General features: G+C 38.4%; 1 long non-coding RNA gene across 1 annotated transcript; it reads left to right on the top strand.

Moving 5' to 3' along the window:
- Positions 1-499: 499 nt before the first annotated feature.
- Positions 500-3,159, top strand: LOC103461129 (uncharacterized). The gene is made up of 2 exons (XR_533054.2): positions 500-652; positions 1,057-3,159. It is a non-coding gene; the product is annotated as an uncharacterized LOC103461129 (long non-coding RNA).
- Positions 3,160-8,139: the final 4,980 nt, after the last annotated feature.

Raw genomic sequence — 8,139 nt, forward strand, 5'->3', positions numbered from 1 at the left:
TTGTGTGCCTTTTAAATAAAATATATAATTATTATTGGAACTATGTGTAGTACTACAAGCAAGGACTGTTGCCATGTATTTCCTAATTGAACCTGAATTGATCTAAGCACAGAGCCCTGTGGTTCTCCACCGGTAACCCTGGAGTGTGAAGATTTATCATTCACATGAACAAACTGGAACCTGTGGGACAGATGGGATTTAAACCAGCCTAGCGCTCTTCCCTTCAGACCTACATGCTCAGGAGAATATTGTGATCAACTGTGTCAAAAGCAACACTCAGATCTAGCAAAACCAGAACAGACACAAGTCCACTATGTGAGGCTAAGAGAATATCATTTGTAACTTTCACAGGTTCTGTTTCAGTGCTATGAAGCTGACTGAAACTCTTCAAACTGGTTATTACTGTACAGATACTCATACACTTGATTAGCAACTATTAAGGAAGATTAGATATAGGCCTGTAGTTTACAGAATTTCACTTCAGAAAACCTAGATGAACTCTTAACAGTTACATGTGGAAGTATCTCATATGTTTTAATGTTTGTCTTTTTAATAAAGTAAATAAAAAAACTTAAGGTTCTTTTTCCTTGCAGACCCAGATTGATCATTACATCGATCTTGTGCGTACCCAAGTCAACAACACAATTGCAAAGTAAGTGAAAGGAAATCAGTTATTTATATTAGAACCTATTGCTGTACTCTGTCCATGTTGATGATGTGTCACTCACATCAGGAATCAGGAAAACAAACTGACCACTGGAGGCCTAGCTTTGCTTCCGGTTTATGTAGACATCAAGATTTTTACAGTAGACTTTGATGTTTTCCCAATTTGTCACTGTAAGAAAGATGTAAGGTGGATCTGGAACGATCTAGGTAGGATATACGGACCAATAAATCCCCCCGGATTGCCTTAATTTTGGGAGATCAGCAATCGGCTTATCTCATAAGGTTCAGCTAGCCTTATGAACCTTATGAGGCTCAGGCTCATAAGGTTCCTGTGTAATGCATTATTGATGTCTGATCTGGAGTAATTCTTGTTCTGCTTTCCTTTTCCAGACTGCAAGAGAAACTTCCGGGAGCTATGAAACGCAGCAAAACTGAATGATCTCACATGTCATCTTCATCCTCATCTCCATCACTCTGGAAAAACCAACCCTTCATCTCACCCAGCTCCTCCCCAGTAACCCAGACCTGTTCACCTGTGCCCCCACCCAACACACACACACACACACACACACACACACTGAACCGTGCTAGACAGATACTCAGCTACTCAATGTTCAACGTAAAACTACTGCGCAGCTTAACTTGCAAACATAAAATCAGAGGCGTGCCTGCAGAGCCATGAGGCACCATGCCTATGAGCAGGTCATGTGACACTGCAGCATTCCCAGCTGCAGAGGGAAGGCCAGCCTGAGTGAACTAGACTGAATCTATGACCTGGTTCCACCACGTACAGAGCATCAGGGCGGACGGGGCGCTGCCTCCGAGCAACACCCGTCTGCCGAGGAAGCACACGCTTCCCTGCAGGTAGACCGAGGAGCGTCCGGCTGGTCACACAGCCTCTATGGAGCTGTGGCCAGGCTCACTGTACCTTTTACTCAATGTTACATTCTGTACAAATTCATTTCAGGAGCTGGGATTGGCTCTGCTCCTCCTGATCGACTCTTCCGTTTGTTTTTCAGTCACAGGCAGTGTTTGAACCTTCTGCAATGCACTGATTTTCTCCCTCCCTGACGCCTGGGCAGGTGGAGGTAGCCCCCACCCCTGAACCAGCTGTGATAATTTGGTCTAGTTCATCATGTTCAGAAGCTTTTTTCTGAAAACGTCTGTTCTTGTAAATAACCCTGAGAAGCGACAGGCTCTCTGCGCCGTGGAACACATCGGCCAAGCTTTTATATTGAAGGAAGACCCCGACCCACCCCCACCCCTACAATCATAGTAGTCTTGACTGTTTTTGCACCTGTTCAGTCCTCTAAATGTTCGGCTCTTGTTTTCACTTGTATATTTTGATTCTAATTATGACTACTTAGAAGTGCTACCTGTATAAACTCTAGGATGGCTGCTTGAACTCCCCTCCAGCTCGATAACGGCTTAGTGAGACTTCTGTTAGGTGTTACTGAGCTTCTTCTTTTTAACCAGTAGTTCTTTGAGTCCTCCCCTATAGAATCAAGCTGATAGGTTAAGCGGCACATTGATGTGTTCAACTTTTAATCCCCACATGGTTTCTCAGATTGCTGTTGTGTTGAGTGTAAAATGTGAATGGTTTGAATTGTTTTGCCAAAAAAAGAATTATGAATAATTTCAAAGCTGTTCAGTTTAATTTTAGACAACAGGCCAAAGGTGGAAGGTCATCTGGAAAATAATGGCTGAAATTAAAATTGAATGTAAAAGTGAAAATAAAAGTTTGTGCTGTGATCGTTTCTCTAATTTTTTCCTCTTTTTTTTTTTTTTTTAAATGTACTCTTCAAAAGCAGAGACTATAATGTTGACACATTTTACACTCCATACAATGTTCCTCTGGCCAAGGAGGAAATGAGATGAGTTCAGGGTTGTTATATTAGAAGGTGCCATTTTAAGTAAAGTAGCTGGAGATGATGGGAACACTTTCTGAAATGGTTACTGTAGAACTCCTGTGTTTTTGTTTTTTTGACAGCCTCAGTGCATGTCATAGTGTAAGCTGGAACAGGTTTTCACCCCTCCCCTATATAGCCAGTAATATATTGTTGATCCTGACTTTTGTTTAATAAGGTTACTACTTGTGATTGTTTCCGTGGTGTTTTCTGAACCTGATTTAAAACCATAGTGACGTGTTGGCCCTGCAGTCCAACCTTTGTTACGTTAAGGGACGGAAGTGTGAATAGTGAGTCGACACCACACCTGTAGCTGTAGCTGTTCTGTCCTGTCTGCATGTCTCCCTGCATACTGAATGGACACGGCTGCTGAACTCTCTCCCTCCTATGCATGACCTCTGTGTGATTCACCTGCACAGGTCAGAGTTCACCGACCCTGCCGCTTCGTGTCTGCCACTTCTGTCCCACAGGAGGCGCACTGAATGTCATCAGAGATAAAGTTACGTTTTTTGTTTTTTAGAAAAGGATTTAGCTTCCAGAACATAGTTACCATGTGTTTCTTTTATGGATGTAAGATTTAAGAAATCAACACTACCAAACAAAATAATTCTCACGTCTGGCTGTTCAGATTTTTTTTACTTTAGTTCTAGTGGATGGATTAAAACTAATATCATGGCCAATAAAAATAGAAATCTTTTCAGTCTTTATTGCTAAAGTTAGTGCCTATGAATATTAACACCATGTTCTCCATGAAACCTCCAATCACTGATATCATAATAAACCTTAGAAGTCATCAGCAGTTTTAAGTTAAAGCTGGAGTGAAGGAAACTTGCAAGAAGTCTTATTTTTAAACGGAAAATTAAATCTGCATGCTTGATGACATGAGGCCATGTCAGCTGAGTCATTAATATTCACTTAGCTCATGAATGTTGTGCTGTTAGAGCCTCTCAGAGATCCAGGTGAAAACTAGAAAAGCAAAGTGGCTGGTGTCATGGCGCTGCCAGAGTAAACATCACAAAGTGAGTGTAGTTCTTTAGTGTGTAGAATATGATGCAGAGGAAATTCAATATCATTTCTCATAGCATGTTTTTTTTTCCCTTCTTTTCCTGTTTGTGTGTTTATGTGATGGGAGAGAGTGACAGGAATGATCTGAACTCTGCTTCCTGACTCGTTTGGCTTGAGCTCTAATTGGTATTTGGACTTTGTGAACTAACGATTTTGTAGCAGCTATGACTTTGGTTCCAGTTTATGAAGCTTTTGGACAGATGTTGCAGGAATAAAAAAAAAGAAAAAGAAAACTGCAAAAATGTTTGTGGTCTCTGTACTGATGTCAAAGTGAAATAATTAATAAAATCAACTCAAAGGTCTGCGGCTCTTTGTGGATCTGTTTACCTCTCTGGATTCTCCATCTTGTCCTGAAATGTGTCCAGTCAGAAAGAGGACTGAAGATTTTTATTTATAAAGCTGGAATTATGAAAAGCCACATTCAAATTTATACTGCTGCTTAAAATGAGTTGAGAAATGAAATGTTTACCTGTCAGACTGGGGATTCATGTGTTTAATCTTTAAAAAGTTTTAACAGCCTAACATTTGCAGCAGGTTTTTTATTTACATATTTCATTTATTTGGATTTCTGAAATAGACCTAAAGATCACAGAAAATAAAGGACTTTTCAAAGCAACTTTAAGTTTTTTATGCTACTTGTTATTCAGATAGCCACTCTCGTCTGATCCGTTAATGTGTTCTGTTTAGTAGGACCTGCCTCACAACTAATGATTATATTAGTAATCAATTATTGGGGCCTGCCCATAGCAATGCATAGGGAGAGCAGGGATTGACTTGTGAAGCAAGTCAGTCTCTGCCTCCATGTATTGCATGGCAGGCACCTATTGTTCTACACCCAATAGAATGTCTCTTTGTTATTATAGTTTATTTAATTTTCTTCCATCACCATTAATGCGGCTCGTATCGCTGCGTATCACAGCTTACTTTAGTATTGATGCTAATTTGTAGCATCAGAACGCTGGGTTCCAACCGACGGGCCCGTTTAAATTTCTTCAGAAATTTTCTAGTTTTAACAATTGTCATTTCACCAATTAAGCTTATTTTGTACAATATTTGGAAATACATGAAAAATAACACAAACAATTGAATTCCTTTTTTAAATAATAAAATACACATTTTATTACCTAAAATACAATAACAGCATTCCTTCAGTGAACCCTTGATCATTTGTCGCAAAAAAAGCTAAAAAAAAAACAAAAAAAAAAAAAAAAAAACATCAACTCTTATTTTGCTGAACTTAACATCAATAGTGGAGGGCTGGTCTGTTGAATATTTTTTGGATTAACTGATTAATTAATAAGACAGCAAAACGTACATCAGGAGATATTTTACTATGTTAAACCCAGGTGGAACTAAAACTGCCAGTTGACAAGTTCTGGTAGAATATATTTACATACAATGGTGCTATTATCTTAAATGCAAAATGTATATATTTGTACAGTTTTAGATAAGTTACTGTTCTTTCAGCAAATGGCCTCTTTTAATATCTGTATGCTCCAGTTGATCTATTAATGATTACGGTACTAAATTAGTTGGCATTTATTTAAATAATCGATTCATCATGATTAATCATTTCATCCCAAGTAAAATGTTCCAGAACTCAAAAGATAAATTTACCTTCACTGACTGTGACACCACGTGATAAACATCCTGGAGGTCACAGCGTTGCTCTGACATTCTAGGAGGCATATTAACCATCATCTGATCTATAAATCTACACTGTCAGTAGATGTAAACTGTATAATGTTGACTGGCCTTCAAATACCCATGAAGAGAATATAAAACAACAGAACCAAAATCTCACTTTAGAAAGGATTAGAGGGCCAATGAGTTTTTATTCACTGATGACAGGATGCACATTTCACACATTGACCTGTTGGAAAGGGGCAGAGCAATCACTTTTCTCACACACACACACACACACACACACACACACACACACACACACACACACACACACACACACACAGGCACACGCAACGCATCATGTCTCACTTCATCATCTCATGAATTAAGTGCTTATGTCAGACGAGGAGCCATAAAGATGGAGCCTGTTCTGTCGTGTCACTTTACGTTAGCTTTGGATTAAAGATTTTATCCTTCATTAAAGACATTTCAACTGTTTATGAATGTCAGTCCCACATAAATACCACAGAGTCATGATCCCACCATAACATGACAAAGGCTAAGATACAGTTCAGACTACCTAAGGTCATTTTTAAAGCATTGTGCCTTTTAGCTTTTCATTTTGACCCGGATATTGTTAAGGTAGGATGGTTTGATATATGAGAAATGAAATTAAGTAGGGATATTGACATCAGCATCAGTATCGGCCAATGTTAGTCAATTTTCAACATATTGGGATCTGCTTTACTCCCTTACTGCTGCTTGTGAATGTGATTGAAGCAGGCGGTTTGTCTGGTCATGTGACAGTGATAGTGATGCAGCGATAACTGAAGCAGAGACACAATGTCAGCGTTATATGATTGTTTCTTCACATTGTAGAAATAGTTGGGAAATGTGTAGATATCAACATCGGCCCAAATTTTCACATCGTTGCATCACTAAAATTAACTCATCAAATGAGGTTTTTTTTTAACATCATAAGTTTTGATTTATTCTCCAGAAATCTATATTTTTTTTAGTCAGAATTTTGGGCTCGAGTTATTTTAAAACATAGCTTTTAATTCACTGTGGCATTTGTTTGACGGTGACACAACTGAAGCCAATATGTAAATCCAGAAGTGTTGAACAGAGACAGCCTAAAAGAAAAACAAAATGAAAAACAATCACTGATTAAAGTGTTAATGCAAACAGAATCCCTGAGATATGTTTTCCAAGAGAAGAAGAAAAAGAAGAAGTGACATTCTATGATAGAATTATTTTACGTGTTGCATAAACTTTGTACACTGAATGGGGAAAAAAAAACACAATGAAGCTGAAACAAAGTCTGCAAAGTGAATTCATAAATTTAACAAGCATTTCTCCAGCGTTAAAACATGCCTTCATTGTTCAATTTTGAATAAAGTAGAAAAACTGGACTTAGTTACAAACATATTTTGTAAAAACCAGGATGCAAAAAAGTGCTCATACAAAGGAAAAATACAACTCATTTTCAGATATTTACACATTTTTGTGCAGTGTTAAGGTAGGATGATTTGGCTGATGGGAAGGATGCATGATGCTGTATTACCTAGACTGAGATTAAAAAGGACAACTGAGGAGGGCATCCTTCACCTGCACTTGTAAACAAGGACTAAGCAGTCTGCAGTGGCTCGCTGCACGCTCCATTCATTGTCATCAGCAAAAACATCAAACATTTTACTGGCTGCACACAGATAAGGGTGGAGTTTAGTAGAGCTTATGGGACAAAGTGCTGCGTTGTGTTCATCTGTCACTCGGTTTCTAACTTCCTGAGAAAAGACTTGGGCCTTGACCAGAAACAAGCCCCAAATATGAGCAAATAAATATTCAATGGTGTCCCTAAAACCTTTAAAGCCCAGAGACTCATTTGTAAGTTCATCTCATTAACAACAGTTCAATTCCAGCTGCCAGAATCCTTAAAGCCGACACTGAGACAGAAGCTAGTCACCTCAGGATATTTTCCATTTGCTAGAAACCAAGATGGTTTCTATGAAGCTTGATGCAACAGTGCACACTGAATATTGATCTGGCAAAATGTGAATTAAATGCAGCAAAAACTAATAAAGTGAGCGCATGTAGCGGTGGCAGAGAAAAGCCATGATGGAGAAAGAGACACTTCTTTAGCTTTGCTTTAATTTCACTGAAATGTTCTATAATTTTGTAGTGAAAAATTATCGCTGAGAAAAAAAAAAATCACCCAAACATATTTTTAATACTAGAAAATTTCAATATTTCTTTTTCAACTATTTTATAATCTAAGTCAATGAGAACACTTTCAAATATATTTAGCGCCCATTTGACAGACATGTAGCTGATTAGTTTTGTTATGTTAATGATGTTATGTTAATGTTTACTGTTTCTATTGCTTCTTACTTTAGCCTTTGTTGTCATCACAATGTCACCAACTGCTGATTCCGGTATAATTCATTGCAGCAATAAAACAAAAGCAGCTCCTACACCCAGCAGATGGGCCAGTGATGTGGCCACATATATGTAACAACTTGGCAAAGGATCTGTGTGAAAATGTCTCCTCTGGTACAGGAAACCTGCAACAAAAACACTATTTTGCTCTTTTTGTAGCTAATTAAAGCGAAATGTAGGAACAAAGCAGTTTGACAGGCAGTAATGTCTGATGGGGAATATTGGACCTGAGGGATTATTCTGTAAATGCTCAGAACCACTTAAAGCACCAGCTCAATTCAGTTCATGACACTGCTAACAGTTGGACATTAATCGCGAGACTACCAGTCCTGTGGATCAAGCTTGCAAAATATAAAAACAAGAGATCTAATCAGCTCAACATGATCCTGGCTGCAGGTCTCGTCTAAATGTAAAGATGTTTGAGTCCTGTCAACAA

Source organism: Poecilia reticulata, unplaced genomic scaffold (assembly GCF_000633615.1).
Source record: "Poecilia reticulata strain Guanapo unplaced genomic scaffold, Guppy_female_1.0+MT scaffold_643, whole genome shotgun sequence".
NCBI classification, from domain to species: Eukaryota; Metazoa; Chordata; class Actinopteri; order Cyprinodontiformes; family Poeciliidae; genus Poecilia; species Poecilia reticulata.